The 24,750-nt window shown below is 44.7% G+C and overlaps 1 long non-coding RNA gene and 1 pseudogene across 2 annotated transcripts; one reads left to right on the top strand and one right to left on the bottom strand.

Annotated features, from left to right (window-relative positions):
* Window positions 1–6,657: 6,657 nt before the first annotated feature.
* Window positions 6,658–9,811, bottom strand: LOC107967630 (uncharacterized). 2 transcript variants are annotated; one of them, XR_008538567.2, is made up of 3 exons: window positions 9,744–9,811; window positions 8,211–8,651; window positions 6,658–6,878 (listed from the first exon to the last, which is right to left on the bottom strand). It is a non-coding gene; the product is annotated as an uncharacterized LOC107967630 (long non-coding RNA). The 2 variants fall into 2 exon arrangements; XR_001708255.4 differs by having other exon boundaries at window positions 8,344–8,651.
* Window positions 9,812–18,269: 8,458 nt separating this feature from the next.
* Window positions 18,270–23,153, top strand: LOC134807008 (programmed cell death protein 2-like; annotated as a pseudogene).
* Window positions 23,154–24,750: the final 1,597 nt, after the last annotated feature.

Below are 24,750 nucleotides of genomic sequence, written 5' to 3'. Positions count from 1 at the left end.
GTAGGAGCTTAATAAATAGCAACTTCTACTGGCATTATTGCAATATTATGTCTCTGGCATTTTAACTTGGACAAAAAGCTTTGTCAAGTCACACCCTGTCCAGGTATTTGCTGTGTAACCCTGAGCAAGTCACATCATCTCCCTGAGATACTATTTCCTCATATGTAGGCTGGGAACATACATCATGGGGGCCTGTGGGGGTTACCGGAGCTAATCCGCGAAAAGAGCTCCACAAGTTACAGTGATTGAAGTTTAAATCATTACCATATGGCAAACAGCCCTGGTAAGCACTCTGGTCTCCAGTCTGCCTCCTGGGAAAGGGCTGACCAGCTCACCTGTCTCTACCAAACTAGGATCGAAGGAATTAGAAATGGTGGTGCTCAGGTGGGTGCAGAGCAGCATCTAGTGGACTAGAAGGGGAACTGACGAAGTGTCAGAATGGCATTGGGAAGAGAAAGTTTGAAGGCTGGGACAAAGGTTGACAGAGGAGCCAGGAAGGAAGCCTGCATGTGCTGGGTGTCCCCAGCGGGGAGATCAGATGAGGTCCCTTAGAAGTCAACAGGACCTCAAGCCCCCATGTGCTAGCTGAGGGCATCCCTCTTCTACACCCAAGCCTCCCTGGGTGCTGGGTCTCTGGGTCCCTGGGTCCTGTGGGCTCAGGGGCCCATATTTCTCAAGTTCTACTCTGTGTCCAGCTGAGGGCACTGACCCCACTGCCACAGTCCCCAGTGCTCAGATGCCAGGGAAGTAGAGGGCTGTGTGCCAGGGCACAGCCAAGGCATCCTCCACTGCTCTGGGCCACAGGTGGGCAGCTGAGCCCCACATCCCACTAACACCAGGTCCTGGGATTTCTGGCTCTGCCCATTTTTTCTCTCAGCCTCCATTCCAACCACGTGGATCAGCAAGGAGGAGCACCATGCTGTCCCTTCACCTTTCTCCATCCTCCTTTTCTCCCCGTCATCTTCTGCAGAGGAGATCCCAATAGGAGCCCCTCACAGAGTTATGAAGGGCAAATGGGATAACTCAAGTAAAGTGCAAAGCAGGTACACAGTAGTGCTCAAGAAATGGGAGCCACTACTACATCTTCATCATCACCATCAGGACAGGCACACGGTAGTGAGTGCTCAAGAAATGGAAGCCAGTACTACCATCTTCATCATCACCAACACGACAGGCACACAGTGAGTGCTCAAGAAATGGAAGCCATTACTGCCATCTTCATTAGCACAATCAACCAGAGGAGAAAGAGCCCACTATGTTTGAGAAAAGCATTTATATGTTGATAAAAATTTCCTTGTTATATTTATCATTTACAGTCAGTAGTAAGAACATTAAAAAGTTAAAATATAGGTGCCAGATGTTAGTTTCATTCCTGTGAATTTATTGAAATAACAGACAAGTAAATACAATTCTATTTGTCAGTGAAAAATATTTTTTAAAATCTTGTCAAGTGTAAATTTTACTAATAGGGTAAGTCCTCACCTAATGTCATTAACAGATTCTTGGAAACTGCAACTTTAAGTGAAACAATGTACTACAACACCGATGTTACCATAGGCTAATGGATATTAACTAGAGTTAAGTTTCTACAGGCATATTTCTGGCCACAAAAACATCACCAAACTTTTTTTTTTTTTTTTGAGATGGAGTCTCGCTCTGTTGCCCAGGCTGGAGTGCAGTGGCGCAATCTTGGCTCACTGCAAGCTCCGTCTCCCGGGTTCACGCCGTTTTCCTGCCTCAGCCTCCCGAGTAGCTGGGACTACAAGCACCTGCCACCACGCCCGGCTAATTTTTTCTATTTTTAGTAGAGACGGTGTTTCACTGTGTTAGCCACGATGGTCTCGATCTCCTGACCTCGTGATCCGCCCCCCTCAGCCTCCCAAAGTGCTGGGATTACAGGCGTGAGCCACCGCGCCCGGCCAAACATCACTAAACTTCTAAATGAAGAGCAAAACATTTCTAGTATTAAACATTGAAATAAATGTGAGCTATACATACACTTAAGAAAGATTAATAAAAACAAGTAAGATAATCATTAACCCAGTAATTCCAGTTCAGGATTGCAGGTGGCCACAGCCTATCCTGGCAGCTCAGGGCACAAGGCAATAAACCACACTGGACAGGATGCCATCCCCTCACAGAGCACACTCACACCCACACCCACACTCACTCAGATGGGGCCATTTTATTTATTTTTTTTGAAACAGAGTCCCTCTCTGTCACCCAGGCTGGTGAGCAGTGGCGTGATCACAGCTCACTGCAGTCTTGACCTCCCAGGCTCAGGTGATCCACCCACCTCAGCCTCCCAAGTAGCTGGGACTACAGGGGTGCACCACTACCCCCCGATAATTTTTGTATTCTTTGGAGAGATAGGGTTTCACCATGTTGCCCAGGCTGATCTTGAACCCTTGGGCTCCAGTGATCCTCCCTCCTTGGTTTCCCAAAGGGCTGGGATTACAGGTGTGAGCCACCGCACCTGGCCCAGACTGGGCCCATTTAGACAGGCCAATTCACTTGATGTGCACATCCTGGGAATATGAGAGGAAACCAGAGAGCCAGAGAAAACCCATGAACACATGGGGAGAATGTACAGACTGCACCCAGCTGATGGCCTTGGCTGGGAATTGATTTTTCTTTTTCTCACCAACATTATAATGAAACATTTTAGTATTATTCCAGGACCTGCTGTACAGTAACTTTAAAGGACTGAAGAGCAGAAAACTGACATTTATTGACTGTCTACTATTTCCAAGAGCTACCATTCCCAGCCACTTTTTAATCATCACCACAACTTTATAAGGCAGGGATTATTACCCCGTTGTTGGAGAGAGGCTCAGAGAAGTGAAGTGACTTGTCCAAGGTCACACAGCAAGTGAGATGACCAGAACTTAAACCTAGGTCTGTCTGAGTTCAGCCCTTCACAAATCACCATGCTGCCTCCCTCTCTTCAAAACATAAAGCAAACAAATAAAACAATTCACTATTTGCCTGGGAAATTGTTGGCAAGAGCAAGACAGGATTGGAGGAAAATGTATTCCCAGACATACTGTAAACCTCCTGACTCCACTGGACAACTTCTTTTGGGGCCTGAGAGCAACAGTTGCTGGGATTCCCTTCATCCACCACAGCATCAGGTGTGGGCCAGGGTCTGGTTGCTGAAGGATCCAGCCAGAGGTCCCAACCATCCCATGTCAGTGCCACCCCTGGTGCAAGGGATGGTAGATTCTCCCAGGCAGGAGCAGAGAACCACTGGGACTAACATGCAGGCACCGGAGAAATGGATTGTGTATGTGTGTGTGTCTGCTCTGTGTGTGTGTATATATATACACACATATATACATATATATACACACACATGTGTATATATACGTATATATACACATATATGTATATATACACATATATGTATACATATATGTATATATGTGTGTATATGTGTGTGTGTATATATATGTCTGTTTTTCTCCCTCTTTTCCTCCATCCTCTCTCTCTCTCCATTCCTTCTTAGCCCTGTCCCTGACCCTGTCCTTCTGCCTCCCTCTCTATCTTCCTCTCCCTCTCCCTCTTGCTTCTCTCCCTTCTCACTCTCCCCTTGAATTGCTCCCCCATCTCTGCTTCTCTCTCTACTTGCTGCTCCATCTTTCCCAAATGTCCTCCCAGTGTCCAGGGCAGATGTCACCACTCAGTTCCCTAGTTTACATACCCTCACACACCATTCCTGCACAGACAGACCAGCATTCATAAATCCTAAGTCTTAGTTCCTGGGAGAGAAGCAAGAGTGGGCCCAATGCGGGTCAAGGGTCCACCCCAGGTCCTCTCGGCCATGCCAAAAATTCAGCTGCCTCCAGGAGACTCTCCATCACCTTCTCCTTCTTCTCCTCCTTCCCATCACATTCCAATGAGCTCCACGACCTGCACAGGATGAAGGCAGGTCAGGACCTGTGTTTTGTCTAGGCTCGAAGCCTGGTTAGGCCCTAGCTCAGTGCGTGGACTATGGAGCCAGACCACATGGGTTCAAATCCCACTTCAGCAACTTACAAGTCGGTGACCTGGGCCAGGGGGTTAATCCTTTGAGTGTCTCAGCTTCTCCATCTGCAAAACAGAGATAAGAACAGTGCCCCCTCCTCAGAGCTGTTGTGAGGATAAAATGCAGATGAGTATATGCGAGGAACTCAAAACAGCACCCGGCACACAGAAAACCCTGTGTTGTCGATCACCATCATCTTTACATGATGACAGAGGCAGAGCCCAGGCAGCCCCTCAAGAGGCCAGTCAATACCCTCCAGGAACACACATGCAGTGGAGCAAGTTGGGTTTATTACTCCTTGCAGGGAGGAAAAGCACGCACCATGGGGGAACTGTGGGGTGTCAGTTTCAGGTTGGTCATTTGGGGCTAGGTGTCAGTAAGCAGTGGCTCCATAGTGATTGGATGCTGCCAGAATGTGGGGACAATTATACAATTAAGTGTCTCAGCACATTGTACGTAAGGGGAGGCTCACTCGAGTGAGAATAAAGTTCTGACTGGTAAAGAAGCAGCAGCCACCCAGCCCTCCACAAGGAACAAAGATGTTGGAATTTTGGAAGCCGCACAGGAAGCTTGTTTTTATTTCACATTTTATCACAGTCTCAGAGTACCTTGTCTAATGTTAATGTTCTGTGAGGTTACTTATCTCCAATAAAGCGACAATGATAATGGCCTGTTTCTGGTCATCAGACCCATTTCTGGACGTCAGGGGCTGATTTTCTTTCTCAGGCCTCATCATTCACACATATTCATTCAAAAACCATTGAATAAGCACCTCCCAGATGCCAGGCCTGCAGCAGGCACTGGGGATACAGTGGTGCATAAGTGGAGCCCCTGGGGGCTCTCAGCCTAGAGGGGAAGCAGGGACAGGAGGGGTGACAGAAAAAGGCGGAGTGACAGAAAAGCACATGGAGTGGAAAGACATCAGCCAGTGAGGAGGTGGGGGCAGCCCATGACATGTGAAGCTGCAGAGCCAGGCCAGGGCTAGAACGCCAGGCCCAGTAGACTATGCTGAAAGCTTTTCATAGCATGTGGCTTACAAACACACACACACACATGCACACACAAACACACACATGCACACACGACATAAAAGAGATAAGAAAAGCATTCAATAATTTTGAGTATACAATTTTTGGGCCAGGCATGGATGGTTCACACCTGTAATCCCAGTGCTTTGGGAGGCCGAGGTAGGAAGATCACTTGAGGTCAGGAGACTGAGAACAGCCTGGGCAACACGGCAAGATCCTGTCTCTACTAAAAAAAATTTTTTTTAATTATCCAAGCATGGTGGCACACCCTTGTAGTCCTAGCTACTCAGGAGGCTGAAGTGGGAAGATCACTTCAGCCCAGGAGTTTGGGGTTACAGTGAGCTATGATGGTGCCACCACACTTCAGATTGTGTGATAGAGCAACACCCTGTCTTTTAAAACAAAAGCAAAAACAAAACCACAATATGATATTCTTATACTGTGTAGATCATAAAAACTATGACATAGATATACAATTGACCTTGCACGGTGCAGGGGTTGGAGCACCAACACCCCGTGCGGCTGAAAATCCTCATATAATGAAAATCCTCATACTATGTTTTTGGAAATGTAACAGCTAATAGCCTACTATTGACTGGAAGCCTAATGATAATATAAACAATAGATTAACACATATTTTGTATGTTATATGTATTAGATACTGTATTCTTACAATAAAGTAAGCTAGAAAAAAGAAAACATTAAAATCATAAGGAAGAAAAAATATATTTACTATTCCTTAAGTGGAAATGGATCATCATAAAGGTGTACTAACATAATCTAAAATGTATTGTTTAAAAATAGATTATCAAAGAGCATGTATAAAATACTCCAGATTTTTAAAAATATGAATATACATACCACTAATGCCCAAGTCAATGGGAATTACATTGGAATGTACATACCACTAATGCCCGAGTCAATTTTCCCAATGCAAAAATTAAAAAAAAAAATATGTCCCAGTGAGTGAACAGAAATGCTGGGGTTGTCCAGATTATATAAGCTTTTAGGGAAAACAAATATGTACTTATAATATTAGTTTAGATGCAACTATCTATCTATATGATATATTTTATGAGTATTGCTGGTTTCTTTCACATTAGAAAACATTTTTTTTTTTTGAAGCAGAGTTTCACTCTGTTGCCCAGGCTGGAGTACAGTGTAGCGATCTTGGCTCACTGCAACCTCCACCTCCTGGGGTCAAGCAATTCTCCTGCCTCAGCCTCCCAAGTAGCTGGGATTACAGGCACACGCCACCACACCGGCTAATTTTTCTATTTTTAGTAGAGACGGGGTTTCATCATGTTGGCCAGGCTGGTCTCGAACTCCTGACCTCAGGTGATCCACCTGCCTCGGCCTCCCAAACACCTGGGATTACAGGCGTGAGCCACCGCACCCAGCAGGAAAACAATTTAGTTTTTTTACAGAGACAGCCAACCATCTTTTATTTATTTATTCATTTTTAATTTCAACTTTTATTTTAGATACAGGGGGCATATGTGCAGATTGTGACATCGGTACATTGCACCCAGGTATTGAGGCTAGTACCCAACTGGTACTTTTTCAACCCCCATCCCCCTCCTTCCCTCCCTCCCTCCCCGCTCTAGTAGTCTGCAGTATCCATTATTCCCATGTTTATGTCCACAGATGCTCCAAGTTTAGCTCCCACTTATAAGTGAGAACATGTGGTATTTGGTTAGAAAACAATTTTTTTAACTCAAATTCTTCACAAGCATCTCCAACAGTAATGCCTTTCTCTTCTCTAAAGTGAGTTTGGCATCTTCAAAGCCAAGTTTTCCAGGGCTTCACATCTTTTCTTTCATCTAAGTGGAGGGAGAAACAGAAGCCTTGAATCAGGAAACTCTTGACCACAGCAAGGGATTCATGTGGCATTAGGATATTTTTAAATTAATCCTTTAAGTGTGAAACCTCCACAATATCAATGTGAGATTCTTCTTTTAAGTAACTGTAAAAACACTGTATACATCCCCATCAATGCATGTAAGTGTAAGGTCATCTTCCAAGGAATAATTGCTAAGTCTGAGTCCAATTTCTTTACCACTTGTTTTCCTGGTTTCCCGGGACACCTCTTTAGGTCCCAATATTCATGTTAATAGAGGTCCTTTAAAGCCCATGCATCTTCTCTAAACTTCCTTTTGCAATTCAAAATGAAGTTGAGAGAAACCCTTACCCCATGAACAACTTTTTAAGGACTCATTCTCTCTTTCCTATGGGATAATGGGGAGGGGGCTCATATAGACATAAGACATGAACAAGGCCTACTCAAATACAAATGGTAAGGGTCCCTTGGTTTGGGGATTATTTTCGTGGAATGGTTTCATTTAGTTCATTTCGCGCATCTGCAATTTCTACACTTTCTACTAAGAACATTCATTGCCTACTTAATAAAGGAAAAAAACAACAAATAATGGTTGTATTTGCCATTTCTTTTAGAAAATAGTTAGTCTCAGGCTCCAGGACCCCTCAGGCTCAGCCCAAGCTTCCCATCCCTGACCCCAGGCAGTCAGCACCTCCTGATCTCAGTGAGAGGTGAAGCCACCTGGACTTCCTGGGTCGAGTGGGGACTTGGAGAACTTTTCTGTCTAGCTAGAGGATTGTAAATGCACCAATCAGCACTCTGTGTCTAGCTAAAGGTTTGTAAATGCACCAATCAGCACTCTGTAAAAACACACCAATCAGCGCTGTGTCTAGCTAAAGGTTTGTAAACGCACCAATCAGCACTCTGTAAAAACACACCAATCAACACCCTGTGGTCTAGCTAAAGGTTTGTAAATGCACCAATCAGCACTCTGTAAAGCAGACCAATCAGCACTCTTTAAATGGACCAATCAGCGCTCTGTAAAATGGAGCAATCAGCAGGACGTGGGTGGGGCCAAATAAGGGAATAAAAGCTGGCCACCCGAGCCAGCCACGGCAACCCACTCAGGTCCCCTTCCACGCTGTGGAAGCTTTGTTCTTTCACTCTTCACAGTAAATCTTGCTGCTGCTCACTGTTTGGGTCTGCACTACCTTTATGAGCTGTAACACTCACCGCGAGGGTCTGTGGCTTCATACCTGAAGTCTGCGAGACCATGAACCCACCGGGAGAAACAAACAACTCTGGATGCCCCACCTTTAAGAGCTATAACACTCACTGCGAAGGTCTGCGACTTCACTCCTGAACTCAGCGAGACCACGAACCCACTGGAAGGAAGAAACTCCGGATACATCTGAACATCTGAAGGAACAAACTCCAGACACACCATCTTTAAGAACTGTAACACTCACCATGAGGGTCCGTGGCTTCATTCTTGAAGTCAGCAGACCAAGAACCCACCAGAAGGGACCAATTCCGGACACACCAGGGGCAGATATTACACTATCTAGTTTTTGTAGGGGGCAATGTCTCCTCATGCAGCAGGAAATGGGGAATGATGGAGGCCCGTTCCAGGACATGCTAGGAAATTCCCAAGGAAGTGGGGGCTATGCCCAGGGAGGTTGCATAATCTTGAGCAAATCACTTACACCTACATCTTCGCCCATTCTCCAAGCAAGCTTTGCTTTACAGGACCCTGGCAGCCATTTTTCCTAGCAGCCTTAAACAGAAAGAGGAAATTCCAGCTCAGAAAACTCAAATTTCAATTTTTGAACATGAAAATAGCAGGAAGGACCCGGAAGGCCACTTACAGCAGCCCAAAGAGTGAGGAAGTTAGATGCTGCCTGGAGGACTTCCCAGCCCTCTCCTCAGCCCAAGGAGAAGAGGATAAATCCCTCTCTGCCCCACACTGTCTCCTTCCCTGTCAGCAGAGGAAAGCCTGCTGGAGAAAGAATGGAAGGTGCCCTTACAGGACTGGGCAGAAGCAGAGAGGATTTATTCCAAGGGGTAGCCTCGTCCTGCAGAAATGGAGCCCTCCAGGGATCTGGATAGACTCCTGGGGACAGGCTAGTGCCTTCTTAGAGTGCAGCCTTCAACCCTAGGGGGACTGGGAGGAGGAAGTGCAAGACGCCTGGCAGGTTCTGCGCTTCCAGGATGAGCTGCTTCCAAACCATGAAAACATATCATCATTTGAAAGGGATGTGGGGGCTTCAAGGCTTGTAGATGGAATACATATGACAACCATAACATAAAGAGCCACATGAATGTATATGACTGTTAGGCTTTCACATATTACTCGAGTTGGTAAGATACACCTCTTATTAGACTGAAAAGTGTGGCATACATATTCTAATCCCCAGAACAACCACCTAAAAATAATTCCAATCACATTCAAGACAAAATGGATAAAATGAAAAGTCCTATGTCAAGGAGGTAAGACTAATGCAACCAAAACCATCTACATACAGGTTATGGGTGAATAAACATCCACCCAGAAGTTTTCATTTCTCTTGGGCAAATACATGGAACAGGATTACTGGGTTATAAGGGAAGCATGTCTCCCTCCACCTGCCCTCCCCACCACGAGAGACCCCGTCAGAATCTGTTCAGCCCTTGAGGGGCTCTTCCCAATTCCGCTGGAGAAAGGGCAGGACATCTCGAGGGTGCTGACCCCAAAGCTGCCACCTGATGGCGCAGCAGTTCTCGCCCTCCTAGCCCAAGGGATCCCCGTCCTATGCCGTCCCCTGTCAGCGCTGGGGCCCCAGTGCGGGAGGGCCAGCTGCATTTCCCCATGAGCCTGTCTCCCTCGTACCAAACACCCTCCACCGGCAGCTGCCCCCTGTGCACACTCCTAGGGTGATCTCTGCCCCCTCCCTTTCCTCCCCGGTGCGTCTTCCTTGCGGGTTCCATGAGCATGCGCGCCCATTCTTGGCTCACACATTCCAAAGGTGCATCCCAGCAACAGGCCCAACAGTGCAGGATGAGCCTTTGGCTGAGTTGGCAGCCAAGGAGAAGTCGCCAACCTCGCTGTGCTGCCAAGACCTGACTTGACACTACTGCCCCGCTTTGCCCGTTACCCGCGAAAGCTTTGCTCCACAGCGCCCCCTACAGGGGGCTGGGAGGGCAGCTGGCTTCCTGCCCTTGGCCGGTTCCTTGGCTGCCCCGGCTTCTGCACTTACCCTTGGTCCTGGACCAACTCCAAGAATTCAGTGACTTTACAGTGGCTTTTCTTAGAGCCTCTTGGAGACAACATCCTAAGATACTGCAGACCCTGTGTTTTGTTTTTGGTTTTGAGGGCCCTCTGAGGGCCCTCAAATGGACCCTGAGGAAATGGATGCCTGAGCAGGACAAGGACCTTGGAGTCACAGAGGTTCTTGATAATTAGAGAAAGGGGCCTGATGATACTGGGGGTGCACAGATCACATTTAGGTCCTTGAGGGTCAATGGAGGGCTCTCTTCTGTCGTGCCCAAGCCTGGGCCTCTGCAGAGAGACCTCCATGCCCAGAGATCAGAAGTCAGATTGAACAAGAAATCCCAGCCTTTCTAGGTGAGCTCCTGCCCCCAAAATGCTGTCTGCAGCTCACACAGCACCACAGAAGGTTTCCCGCCACTGAAGAGGAGGAGGGGGCCAGCCTCATTCCTCTCCCGGCTGCCCCTCCGGTGCTCAAAGACAGTGAGTGAGGAGGGACCCTGGTTTCCCTCTTTGGCTACAGAGGTTTCCCAGAGGAAGATCTGGAGTGAAAAGGCAGCAGATGCAACACAAGGGCAGAAACTCGCTTCCAAGAATGGCTCCCTCGCATCCACAGTACTGGCCCCTTCGATGCAAGTTTCCTCTGCTGCCATGCAGGCGAGGGGAGCCTCTGACGCTGTACCTCCCTCCCAGCTGGGGTTCCCACTCACGGCTGAAGACCTGGACCTGGAGAAGGAAACAGTGCTGCTATGCATCCACAGTGCATTGTGGGGTGAGGCCAAGGCCATCTGGGACTGGGGAGCCTTGCAGCCTTCCCATATTTTGCCACCACCTGCGGCAGCAATGGCTCCTCTGCCCACTGCCTCTCCAGACCCCCTCCACCCTCTGTGACTAATGCACAGGAGGAGGGACGCAGGATGCAAGACTGCTCAGGCCCAGTAGCCCTCCTGGAATCTGCTGCAGTGGCTACCTCTATGCCTCCTGTGTCTGGGAGGAAGCACAGCTCACCAGGGCCCCTGTTCTCCCCCTCAGAGCTCCATCCAGCCACCTTTTCATACTTCCTGGTCTCAGCCTTGCTGACCCTGCTCCTTCCTCATCATTAGGCAGATACAGAGCACTGCAGCAAAAAAGAGAGGGGTCCCAAGCACCACACACTTCGTGGGGGAAGCTTGGGCCTGAACAGCAGTAGTCCCTGTAGCCAGAGCACCCAAACCATGGGACCCAGCGCCAGGAATAATTGTTTGCAGGCACTGTTGCCCATGCTTTTTAAGCCACATCCCTAGAGGGCTACCCAAGCAGAAACCCCACATTTCAAGTTGGGGGCCTAATGCCACTTGCAAGCAAGGCTGCCCCTAGGTACATGCCTGAGCCAGCCTCTGACCCTAGCAACCGTACTTCCCATGTGGGCCCTCACCTTTAGGGCTCCCTCATCCCCTGTCCAGGGTTCTGCAGGGCCTTCCTCCTCCAGGTTGGGTTCCACTCCCTTGGGGTCCAGGAGGGAAATGCTGGTCTGAGAGGAGAACTTCCTGGAGCCAGTGCCCACCCATCCCCTCAGGCTGGACTTTGTGTGAGCCTGTTTAGATGGGAAATGCAAGGCTAGCCCCTACCTCTGCCATCCTGGAGGGCTAGAGATATAGCATTCCAGTCCCACCCCTTCCCTCAAAGCTTTAGTCTGAAAGCAGGTAGTTTGAGGCTCTTAAATTGTCCTATCCCAGTGGTCAGAGTCCTCATAGCAATAGACAGAGGTAGCATTCCAGTCCCACCCCTTCCCTGAAGATTTAGTCTGAAAGTAGGTGGTGTGAGGCTCTTAAATTGTCTTATCCCAGTGGTCAGAGTCCTCATAGCAATAGACAGAGGGCCCTTGGTTTATTTCACTCCAGTCCTGAAGCAGGTGGGATACTCCCTGCTGCCTACAGTTGACTCTCCTCTCCCGTTTTTTCCCCCGGAACCCTTGTGTGTCTTCTGTGTAACTTATAATAAAGCTTTGTTATTGCTTCTGTACAATAAGAATTCTCATGTGTCTCTGCTCCATAAATCAAGTGTGAAGAGAGTATTGACTTACATGAGCGGTGACAGATTTAACTGATTAAAATTTCCTGTAACCTACCTAATGGGGTGTGGAAAGCAGCACAGCTCAACGGCTAAAAGGACTCAGTATTAAATAGTGTTTGGGGTTTAAGGGATGGTTTGGGTTTAAGTCCAGGATCAAGTGGCCCCAGGGAAGGCATAGGCGGGGGACTCATCCCTGCCTGTAAGCACAGCTCTCTGACTTGGAGTAGACTGGATCATCCCTAGAAGTCCAGACTCTACACGTTTAGTCTTTTTTAATGTGGATTGCTTTTTCAAAAATTTTTGCTTTTAATTCAAACTTGGACAAATCACTTACACATATATCTTACCTAGAGAACATAGGCCCAGCATCAAGTCTCCTGGCCTGGGGCAAACAAGGAAGAAAACTCTCTTCTGTAATCAATAGAAAATTAAGTCTAACTGGATAAGGAATATGTGCTATATATACACCATGGAATACTAGGCAGTCATAAAAAGGAATGAGATCATGTCCTATGCAGGGATGTGGAGGGCACTAGAGGCCATTATCCTCAGCAAACAAATGCAGGAACAGAAAAGCAAATACCACCTGTTCTGGCTTATAAGTGGGAACTAAATGGTGTGAACACATGGACACAAGGAAGGGAACAACACACAGTGGGGCCTGTCGGAGGGTGGGGAGTGGGAGGAGGGAGAGCATCAGGAAGTATGGCCAATGGATCCCTCGGTGATGGGATGATGTGTGCTGCAAACCACTGTGGCACATGGCATAGGTTTACTTACGTAACAAACCTGCACATCCTGCACATGCACCGCTGAACTTCAAAGTTGGAAATGTTTAAAAATCTTTTAAAAAGAGAAGGAAAAAAGCTTAATCCTAAGTCTAGAATGTGACATAGTTCAGATTAATTCTTTTCATCTTAAAAGAATCAACTTCTGCCTAAAAGAAGCAGAGTACCTCTAAGTATGTATCTTCCTTTTTTCAAGATTTAGAATGGAGGGCTGTTTGCAGAAAGAGAAGATAAAATTCATGATATTTTAACTAAAATAAGGGTAAAAAGTTCATACCCACCCTATAAAGTGCGCATTCACAAGTGATGGACAGGCATAAAGATCTCAGGTAATTTGCCTGAAGTCACCCAAGTAATTAATAACAGGTCTTGGGTACAGAAGATAAGCTGGATTCTAGTCTAAACCACAAGGGCTACAATTCTACCACAAGTTGGGCTGACCCCGAGGCCCAAGCTGTGTCTCCACCCCACCCAAGTGCTAAAAATGCAACCCTTGTAAACCATGTCGCCACTCAGGAAAGTCATCTTACACGTGGTAGAAAAAGGCAAGTGCTTTATATCAGTTTATTAAAACATGTATCGAGTGATGATTCTGTGCTAGACCTCTATGCTGGGCACTGAGCATAGAGAGCTGAAAGGCAAGTCTTTTTCTCGGGGCAATTACAATCTAGTGAGACAAATGGATGAAGAACCAATAATGAGAGCTTAAGAAATACACGCTAGAGGGAACACTAACCAAGGCTGGGGAAGTTGAAATTGGAGCTGGATATCAAAAGAAGAAGGAAGCAGCCAGGTGGTAAAGGGACATTTTCAGAGAAGGAAGAAGGAGTTTGAGTCAGTGGGACCCTCCACAGAGCTCTCTGAGCTCCTGATAAATACCTATTGAATGAATGAATGAATTGAATGTATAAAAACAAATGAGTATTGTCCAAATCTGAGATATGCCAAAGTCTTGGTTCTTTAGCCTCTAGGGAGTCTGTCACTTGTGACAGAGGCTCAGGTGCATGTATACCTCCCCACACCTTCCCTGCCTTGCTTCTCCCAACAAAGCAGCTCACATTTGCTTTCATACTGGCTACACTGGGGTTTACCTTTGATGTGGCCACCCCTCAACAAACACTAATGAGCTCCTAGGAAGTGCTGAATCCTAGTGCTGAATCCCAGAGCACAGGCTCTGGGGCAGGCTGTGCTGGGTTCAAATCTCAGCACTGCCATTTAATGGCTGAGTGAGCTTGGGCAATGGGGTCAACAACAGTACCTGCCTCAGAGAGTGGTAGGGAGGAAAACATGAGGTGGCTTCTTCAAAGTGCTCAGCAGAGACTGACAAGGTTAAGACATAGGCCACTCAGGCAGGGAGCACAAAATCTAGCCCTAGACTAGACTGGCAATGCGTAGCCAGTTATCTCAGGTTCGCACACACCCAGAACTGGCACAATGCAAATCAGACACCTCTTCCAGACAAAACAGCAAACATGAGTGAAAAAATGGAAGACTCTCGTCACTAGTGTCAACTCTTGTCTGTTGAGGATTTGCACTGCACTCAGCCATAATACAGAGCTTTCTCCTGGAAATGTGGTTTATTTCATGATCCAAATGTTGATCCTTTAATCTGTTTCCTAAGAAGCTGCAAAGGAAAAGTGAAGTGAGGAAATGGAGTAGAGAAAAGGAGAGAATATTTTGCCCCATACTTTCAGGTCGTTGACTCTGTGTTGGCTGCTGGGTGTGAGTGACTAGAATCAACTCTTTCTCCTTTCCTATTTTTCTCCTTTCCTACTTTTTCTCCTTTCCTGTTTTGTGTGAAGAATCTAATCCAAGTTCTAAGTCTGAAAAAGGTGTATGAGTATATTAATAGCAATTTCATTTTCCTGATCTCCAATAAATACATGATAAGTAAATATTGTAGAATGATGACTAAAGGGTGCCAAATTATGAGCCTGCCCATATATTCCACGGCTCTCATAGGTGGGCTCTGTGGCAGATTCAGGAAAGGTTGAAATGACTGTGAGCTGCTATTGTAACCTTGGTAGTGGTGGTGGTGGCCACCTGCAGAGTCATTCTTTGTTGTTAAAAGGAATAGGTCATAGCCCAGAGATGTAATTTTTCAGCCCATGTGGTTCAATGGAGAGAAATATAGCAGAGGCACAAAGTCAGATAGCTGCTCCTCAATAAGAAACCCCAATCACATTTCCCAAATGGAAAAGCTAAGCTGTTCTGAATCAGCTCTTTGCATGCATCTGATGTAGAACTTTCTTCCCCCAGCTCTGCAGTCACTGTACTTCTCAGCTGCATCAAGGTAGCCCCAGTGTTTGTCCCAATTGCTACAGAAACAATGATTTCAAATCCAGAAACTCCTGATGAATCTTAGGGCCTGGAATGAGGCTCTGATTCATTGAATTTTCCAGTTATTTAAGTATTAATCAGAAAATCCTTTGCCTTTCAGTTCCTGTGGCTGAGAATCTTCCAAGAAGTATGTTGGTTCCCTCTTCTTATTCTTCACAGCTCCATCACTGAGGAGTTGGGCAGCCTTTCATAGGTTACTTAATATAATTGCTACAGATGATCGTGTAGCAAATTACCACAAATTTATCAGTTTAAAATAACATACATTGATTATTGCGCAATCTCCACATGTGCGCATGTACACACACACGCACACACATACACACACAGACACAGACACAGACACATGCTTAACCAGAAATGGGGAACTAGTGGTACAGACAGGTTCCTAAGAGAGCCCAAAGGATGACTTCCGCGTCTCAGGGAATCAGAATCAGTAATATTTGAGCTGCATCTAGGAGAGTAAGAAGGAGACCACCAAGGGTCATTATTACACACTTAGAATACTGACTGAAGTGAATTAAGATTTACTGCTCAAAAAACATAACAGAAAAACACTCAAAAGCAGCTCTTCTCACCTGGGTGGTCATCTGTAACATGAAAAACTTATCATCCTTATCCAAATATTAATTATTACACCAAAATTATAAGGTAGATATCAAAAGGGCAGTCAACCCTATAAGGCAAATTTGTACACTTCCTGGCAACGTGGATAGTGGTTCAGATTTCTAGCAGCTGCTGATGCCAAGCCTAGGCAGTAACTAAGCAAGGAAGAGAAACTGAGGAAGAAAGAAAAGAAGGGGAAACCTAAGTTTTTGACTCACAAGACAGGTTCTGCTCCCACAGATATCCTTCTGAGAGCTCCCAGGCCCAGAGCTATCTAGAGGGAACATGAGACTATCCACTATCCACAATCCATCATTGCAAGACTGAATAAACAAAACGTGGTCTATGCATTCAGTGGAATATTACTCAGCCATAAAAAGGAATGAAGTACTGTCTTAGTTTGGGCTGTTATCACAAAATACCATAGACTAGGTGGCTTACAAACAACTGAAATTTATTTCTCACTGTTCTGGAGGCTGGAAATCCTAGACCAGGGTGCCAGTATGGTCAGGTTCTGGTTAGTAGCCTCTTCAGGATTGCAGACTGCTGACTTCTCACTGTGCCCTCACATGGTGGAAAGAGGATGCCAGAGCTCTCTAGGATCCCTTTTATAAGGGTACTAATCCCATTCATGAGGAGTCTGCCCTCATGCCTAATTGCATCCCCAGGGCTCCATCTCCTAATACCATCACGTTGAAGGTTAGGATTCAACATATGAGTTTGGGGGTAACAGAAACATTCAGTCCATTGTAATTACTAGTATATGCTACAATGTGGATAAACCTGGAAATCATACTATTTTTTTAAAAGCCATTCAAAAAATAATACGTGCTGTATTATTCCATTTACATGGAATATCCAAAGTAGGTAAATCCACAGAGGCAGAAAGCAGATTAGTGGTTGCCAGAGCCTGGGATGAGGGAAATGGGGAATGACTTCTAATGGGTATGGAGGTCTCCTTTGGGGCTTATTAAAATGTTGTGAAACTAGATAGGGGTGTTTATTGTACAGCATTGTGAATGCACTCAGTACCACTGATTGTACTCTTTAACGTGGTCAATTTAATGTCAGGCAAATTTTGCCACAGTAAAAAAAAATAAATAACCCCAAGTAGGAACCTTATTTCTAATGGTTGTCACAGGGCTTAGTTTACACCAATGTCACCTCCTCCAAAACAAATAACTATTTAATGAGCAAAGCCACACAAACAATATGATAGCCTGAGAAAAATCCTTGAGACTCCTCCAAAAAACAACAGTTCAGGTACACATAATTGTAAAGTAACATAGTTTATCCTAATTCTGAAAGGCAATTAAATATATACATATGTATGTATATATGTACACATGTATGTATATATGTACACATGTACATGAAATGGCAGTCACTTAATAGAAATATAAACCAAATAATAAGATCCAGTCAGATAAGAACTGCACACAGGTCTCCTTTAAATGGTAAAAGTGAAACTAAAAGTTTCCCATGGCTTGCAAATGCAAAGACAGACTCACAGAGCCTTTTGTGAATTTGGAAGTTGAAGGGAACTATCTGATCTCAGATGAAGATTAACCATTCAAAAGTTTATTTTGATTGTTTTAACTAAATTGCTCCATTTCTTTTAAGTAAAAAAAGAAGTGCCTTAAATTTATCCTTCAGTCTATTAAAAGGGGAATAAAAACTCTTAACTCCAAAACAGATAATGGCGTTCTAGTGTCTGATCTTGATTGACAAGCTGTGGCTGTCTTAGCTGTTCACCATAAAACTAAACATGAAAATATGAAGTTTCTAAATGTCCTTTGCTCTCATTGAATGAATTAACTAAAAAATAATGGAATGCTATTGTCATTAAGTTCAAAGCCTACTCCAAAATCATCAAGTTCACTTATAATAGTCTACTGTACTAAGTGGCCTCTTAGCAATTCCTTCAGCAGAAATATTTAAGAATCGGAGTGGAAAATAAAATTCAACTTAATTAAAAGATTCTCCTTGCATTTTGATTATCAATATTGCCATTAAGAAGGTGCATTGGAAACGTATCAAACCTGTTCCCCCAAAACATCCTTTTCCCAATTTCTGTAACAAGATGGTTTTATTGTGTCATGTTATAAAAAGTCGGTCAAGAAAGTAAAAATCAGAGTTTAAAGAAAGGGCTCAGTGTGTCCAGAAAAGAGGTACTGAGAGAAAGAGTCACTTTGGAGGCTGTAGCCTACAATTTTCAGATATTGCCTCACAGGTGAAAATATACTTGGAGTATCTTGGAGAGAAAAATACAAGAGAGTTGAAAGTTTTCCAAAGAAAAACACATCAAAGTTCAATGGGAGGCCCAGCTGTGGGCTGCTCCCCAAGCCAGCCCGCGCCCCACATGGCTGCCGCCCCCGCCGGACCTGTGTAGCTGTCCATCGCCAAGTCGGCGCCGGCGGGCGAATGCGCAGCGAGCAGTTCCCCAGCAGGCTGGGCGGGCGGCCAGCGTGGCTGGGCGTGGCTGGGCGTGGCTGGGCGTGGCTGGGCGTGGCTGGGCGCGGCCGGGCTGCCGGGGTTCCGGCCCCTGGCCTCAGAGCTGTGCGACCGTCGCTCTTCTTCCGGCGGCAGGTGTACGCGTCGTTGCCCGGCCGCGCAGACGCCTTCCACCGCATCTTCCTCTTCTGCTGCCACGAGCCGCCGTGCTGTGCCGCCCTGCGAGTTTCTAGGAATCAGCTACCCAGGAAAAATGATTTTTACTCATATAAGCCACCTTCTGAGAATCCTTCCCCAGAAACAGGAGAATCGGTGTATCTCCAACTTAAGTCTGGTGCTCATCTCTGCAGGGTTTGTGGCTATTTAGGCCCCAAAACTTGCTCCAGATGCCACAAAGCGTATTACTGCGCAAGGAGCATCAGACCCTAGACTGGAGATTGGGACATAAGCAGGCTTGTGCACAACCAGATCATTTGGACCTTACAACTCCAGACCACAACTTCGTTTTTCCAGAATTTGAAATTGTAATAGAAACAGAAGATGAGATTATGCCTGAGGTTGCGGAAAAGGAAGATTATTCAGATATTATAGGGAGCATGGTTACGCAGTTTCAGGACTTCATTCATTAAGTGGTTAAACTTAATGCTCGGAAGAAAGGTCTCAATGTGTCTAGAAGAGAGGTACTGAGAGGAAGACTCACTTTGGAGGCTGGAGCCTACAATTTTCAAGGATTGCCTCAGGTGAAAATATACTTCCTGGACTTTGTTTCCTGACATATATCAGGTGTGTTCTGCTCCCTATAAAGACAAGAGGAGGCGGGTATCCAGATGGTCCCACGAGTAGGGCTACACAAGATGCTGGAGGCTTGGTAAGTTCCTCTGGGTCCCAGATCTTTTTCTCAGGTCGGGATAGTGTGAGTGCCTAGCACAGTGTCGGGCATGCAGAAGGGCCCCTTAAAAGTTTCTCTTTCATCTGGCCAGTTTTAGATACACAATTTTGTCAGTTTATCTGCAGTGCATACTCTTGGGTAGTGCCTGTGCTGACCAAGTATCTTAGAGGCTTATTTTATTATAGTAGCCAACATTTATCCAGCACTTAACCTTATATAAAGGGCTGTTTTTGCATGAGCTAATTAAAATCCTGAGAGTAGACCAGTAAGTCAGAAACTCTGCCCCGTTTTGAAGGTGAGGAAATTGAGGTTCTGGGTATAACTTGCTTTAGTCACATAATGTTAAGTTTTACAATTTGAGCCTTGAGCCATACACAAAGCCACCATAAACATTAGATTTATAGACTCAAAATGAAAACATCAGCTTACTGGTTTGTAGTTCATACCAGTCATACATTCCAAAACATGTTTGAGTCTTACTCTGTGCCTGACCTTGTGCTTGATAATATGGATATAATGGGAAGCAACCCTCCAGTGGTCATGCTCACAGTCTCATGGAGGACCCCAAATAATACTTACGGAAGATAAATTCCATGTAATGACTGATAAGAGTACAATACAGGTGTCATGGGAACATGTGACATTACTGAAGACTGCCTGGAAGGGGACACACGTGTGTTCATACCAATAAGATGAAAAGGATAAAGAATGAAAATGCTTACCTTTAGGAGAAGGAAGAGCCTAGAGTAGGAGGGTCAAGGATGAAACCTGGACTTCAAATATGCCTTGTTTATGTAAATGTGACTTCGGAACTGTGTGAGTATTTTAAGATACTAAAATCAGTTTTAAAATAAGTTTTAAGAAGCAGTCCCTAATCATCAAAAGTAAAAAACTCTTGGTGTAGTCATATACCCACACTAAGAACTCTTCTAGGTGACTTCACAACATAGGGCAGTACATCTCTAGTGGAATATACCCTGAGAATGAAAAGAACGTAACAGTGTTAGTGTTTTCAATAAACATGTTATTACTAGACTGTTGCTGTTATTTTGAGATGGTTGTGTGTGTATTGGGGGATAAAGCAAATGAGTAATTATGTTGGTGTTACTGAGAACTGAGGTGTTGGGCATGGGAGGAAGATTTTGTTGATTGTGTCTACATACCATTCTCTCTAAAAGGAACTCCAGGCTCTTTGGAGAGGTCGTTGATTCCAGAACTGGGTCAGGAAATGTTCAAATAATGTGGGAACATGGTCACATCAACAAGGTCATATGAAAGATTAAGGAAGCTAGCAAGGATTACTAGGGCCATGTCAGAAGAACTCAAGCAACATGAAAAGGCTCCTGTTGGCAAAAGATAGACGGTTTGCACATCCTGCATCAGATATGTTGAACGGGTTCAAAATAATACTTAAAAGAACTCAGTAATCATCTTTGTAGGATACTTGGGAACAGATTCATTATTTTCAAATTGGTAAATAAAAGGAAAGAGTTCGCATTATAGGGGTACATAACTTAATTATGAATGAAGTGATATCTGTGGGATTTACTTCAGAGTAATCGAGTTGGAAGTGGCAGAGAAAGGAAACACTGGACTTGATAGTGTTGAAGCTGATTAATGGTACGTGGTGGTTCATTATAGTATTTCCACTTTTGTATATGTTCAAATTTTTCCAAAATAAAAGGAGAATTAAAAGAAAAAAATTCAATGGGAAACAATCCTTTAACAGAAATTCACTTTATTGTAACCACTCTCAGAATCACATGGTCCATGATGATGAGATGTACCCTTAATATATGGGGCTCAGGCTTAGGAGGGAGCTGAGTGTTTTTAAGCAGAGTGGAAACAGCTGTCATGCAACTCAACATCGGCATCCTCACCAGCACCAAGTCCTTATCACGGGAGCTCAGGACTTACCAAATTCATATTTCTCCTAAAGCTAATGTATCAGTCCATTCTGGCATTGCTATAAGGAGCTACCCAAGACTGGGTAATTTATAAAGAAAAGAGGTGTAATTGGCTCATGATTCCACAGGCTGTACAGCAAGCATGGCTGGGGAGGCCTCAGGAAACTTACAATCATGGTGGAAGGTGAAAGGGAAGCAGGGATGGCCTACATGGCTGGAGCAGGAGAAAGAGAGAGAGGAGGGAGGTGCTACACACTTTCAAACAACCAGATCTCACGAGAACTCACTCACTATCACAAGAACAGCAAGGGGAAAATCCACCCCACCATCCAATCTCCTCCCACCAGGTCCCTCCTCCAACACTGGGGATTACAATTCGATATGAGATTTAGACAGGGACACAAATCCAAACCACATCAGCTAACTAGAAAAACAACTGTTTCTAGGCCCTCTTCATAGCTTTTTTTTTTCTTCATTATTCGCAATTCCAGAATTTGCTAATAAAGTAAGTGCAAATTTTGATCTGCAGTATTCGTGATTGGTCAGCAAATGTACGGAATTCCTATCTAACCTCCCACCTTGGAGTGGCTCTCTGGGAGGATAAAGGAAGGAAGGAAGGAAGGAGTATGGCTTGGAAGCCAACTGAAATTGAAGAACCCACAGAACCACTTTCAGTAAAGACCCTTTATTTCTGCCACTTGTTAATACTGTTTAGTAAATCCTATGCTGAATCCTATGTCTAGACTTGAAATCTGTATTTGTTTTGAAATACTTTCTTGTGCTCTCATCCCATTTGCTATTGGAAAAGAACAAGAAGTCTCAGCCTTCATGACTTCATAAGGAAGAGAACATTATCTTACAAATTTCCACCCAATTAAAAATATAATTGTTTTTACAACTTTACTTTGGAGCACAAGCATAACTTTTTAAAACTGTATTCCACTTTTATGAAAAGTGGATTATTCTGGATTAAATCATACAATTCCTCTGCCTACCTGTGCTCACAGCATCATTATGGTAACCTTTTTCATCCATAGAGGACACACCCAGAACAGATGTCACCATTATCTAATGATTTCCTGCTAGAGAAAAATGAATGGGGTTAGCAAGTCATGTGGAACTCAACCTCACCTACATCAGAATTTAATGGCCCCATCAATCCAACAGTACTTGGTGAGTGGTCAGTCTCTAAAGTCAATCAATTATGAAAAAAAAGAGAGAGACTACCAGAAGATGTCTAACAGAATGGAAGGTCAAATTTCTTATCTAGTGCAGAGGGAGCACAAAGAACACTCCTCCCCCACTCACTTGTGTGATTATGGCAACAAATCTGGGATGGACAGCACAAAAGGAACTATCCCAGGTCACACGAGAAACCCGGATGTCATCATAGCACTGGTCATTTTTCACCACTAGACCAAATATATTCCAAAACTCGCTCTGACGTACCACTCACTTCATGTGTCTGCAGAAGAGCAAGAATTATGTCAGAACTTCACAAACTCAAAGCTTTGCTTTCATCAATGAAAAGCTGCAACTAGAAAAAACAAAATGGTGTGATATTCTGTCTGCTCTCCTAAGAAGCAGCCAAATTGCAATCCAAATCTCCTTTAATGGCATATACCCAGAGAAAATGCAAAATACATCAGAGGTAGAATTATACAGAAATGAAAAATCCCTAATTCAAAATCCAGAAACAGTTCATCATTTTTAATTGCAGGAGAAAGATCAGTGGGAAGGATAAAAGCAAATTAGATTTGGGGAGCTTTCACGGCAATGATAACCACTGCAACCTTATCCTTTGATAGATAAGAAAACTCTAAAGGTAAGAAGTTTTCTGGTAGATGTGAAGCTGAAGAAAGCCCCCAAACAATTTATGGTTTTGTGGCTTTGTCCTCAGACTGCCAAGGTAATTTTTCAGTGTTTAACCATTTTCCCCAGACATTAGCACTCTGCTGAGAACTGTGCCCATACACCAAAGTCTCCAAAAGAAAAATTACATTTAGTGGGGATTCAACAGAAACACAAGCAACCACCCTTGTCTTCAAGAGCCTTCCATTCTCCTCCTGACACAGGCATTCTAACACAGCCTGTCTGTCCTCCCCCTTTCCTACAAGCCTGCACATCCTCAAACAATTAGGCCCAGGGATAATCCCTTACAAACTGATATCTCTCCTTTAATCAGCACTTAACTTCCCAAATCCATTTGAAATTTTAATCTCTCTTCTTTTATCCACCGCTGTATTTTTTAGGCAATTTCTCTTCCCTATTTTTAGAATAAGAATTTAAAAATAACTCTGATTTTAATTATTTTTTAAAAATAATGCAAAAGTCAAATTCCTTTTGACTTTGGAACAGGGCCGTTTGCATTACTTCTATATAGGAATGTTTATATTAAAGAACTACTGAGACTCATTTTCATAGCACAGTAGTGATACATGGCTTTGGTTGTCTTATTTGGCTTTTACCCAAAAAGGCATTTTTTTAAAAAAAATCTGGGCATGGTGGCTCATGCCTGTAATCTCAGCATTTTGGGAGGACAAGACAAGAAGATTGGTTGAGCTCAGGAGTTCAAGGCTGCAGTGAGCTCTGATAGCACCACTGCACTCCAGCCTGGGTGACAGACTGAGACCCTGCCACTAAAAAACAAAAGAAAACAAAAGCCAAGCTTTCTTGTTTGTATGTCTGTGCCTGAGTGTTTGTTTCAATTTCAGGTGATATTGAAGGTAACAAGATAGGATTAAGAATTAAGTTTTGGCGTAATGTGGTGTGGCTCATGCCTGTAATCCCAGAACTTTGGGAGGCCAAGGTGTGAGGATTGCTTGAGCTCAGGAGATCAAGACCAGCGTGGGCAATGCAGGGAGATCCTATCACTACAAAAAACAAACAAACAAACAAACAAAAACAATTTAACTAGCCAGACATGGTGGCGAGAGCCTGTAGTCCCAGCTACTCAGGAGGCTGAGGTGGGAAAGTCCCTTGGGCCCATGAGTTGGAAGCTGCAGTGAGCTATGATTGTGCCACTGCACTCCAGCCTGGGTGACAGAGAGAGACCCTGTCTCAAGAAAAGAAAAAGAATTAAGTCTTGACTGCCTAGCAATCATCATAATTAATATCTCATCAGCAGAAAATATACCCCTGCTTTTCAGTTTAGGAGAAAGAAAACTTAAAAACTAGTGATACCCATAATAATTCACAGGCTCATCTAAGAAAATCAAATAGATCAACAGTTTCATTACATGTCAGGTGAACATCTTAACTAAGAACAACCAGTGGCCGGGCGCGATGGCTCACGCCTGTAATCCCAGCACTTTGGGAGGCCGAGGCGGGCAGATCACGAAGTCAAGAGATTGAGACCATCCTGGCTAACATGGTGAAACCCCATCTCTACTAAAAATACAAAAATTAGCTGGACATGGTGGCGCATGCCTGTAGTCCCAGCTACTTGGGAGGCTGATGCAGGAGAATCGCTTGAACCGGGGAGGCAGAGGTTGCAGTGAGCCGAGATTGCACCACTGTCTGGTGACAGAGCGAGACTGCATCTCAAAAAACAAGCAAACAAACAAACAAAACAACAACAACAACAACCAGTA

Source organism: Pan troglodytes, chromosome 10 (assembly GCF_028858775.2).
Source record: "Pan troglodytes isolate AG18354 chromosome 10, NHGRI_mPanTro3-v2.0_pri, whole genome shotgun sequence".
Taxonomy (NCBI): Eukaryota; Metazoa; Chordata; class Mammalia; order Primates; family Hominidae; genus Pan; species Pan troglodytes.
Note: the sequence above shows the minus strand (reverse complement) of the source record. Positions and strands in the feature narration are given on the sequence as shown.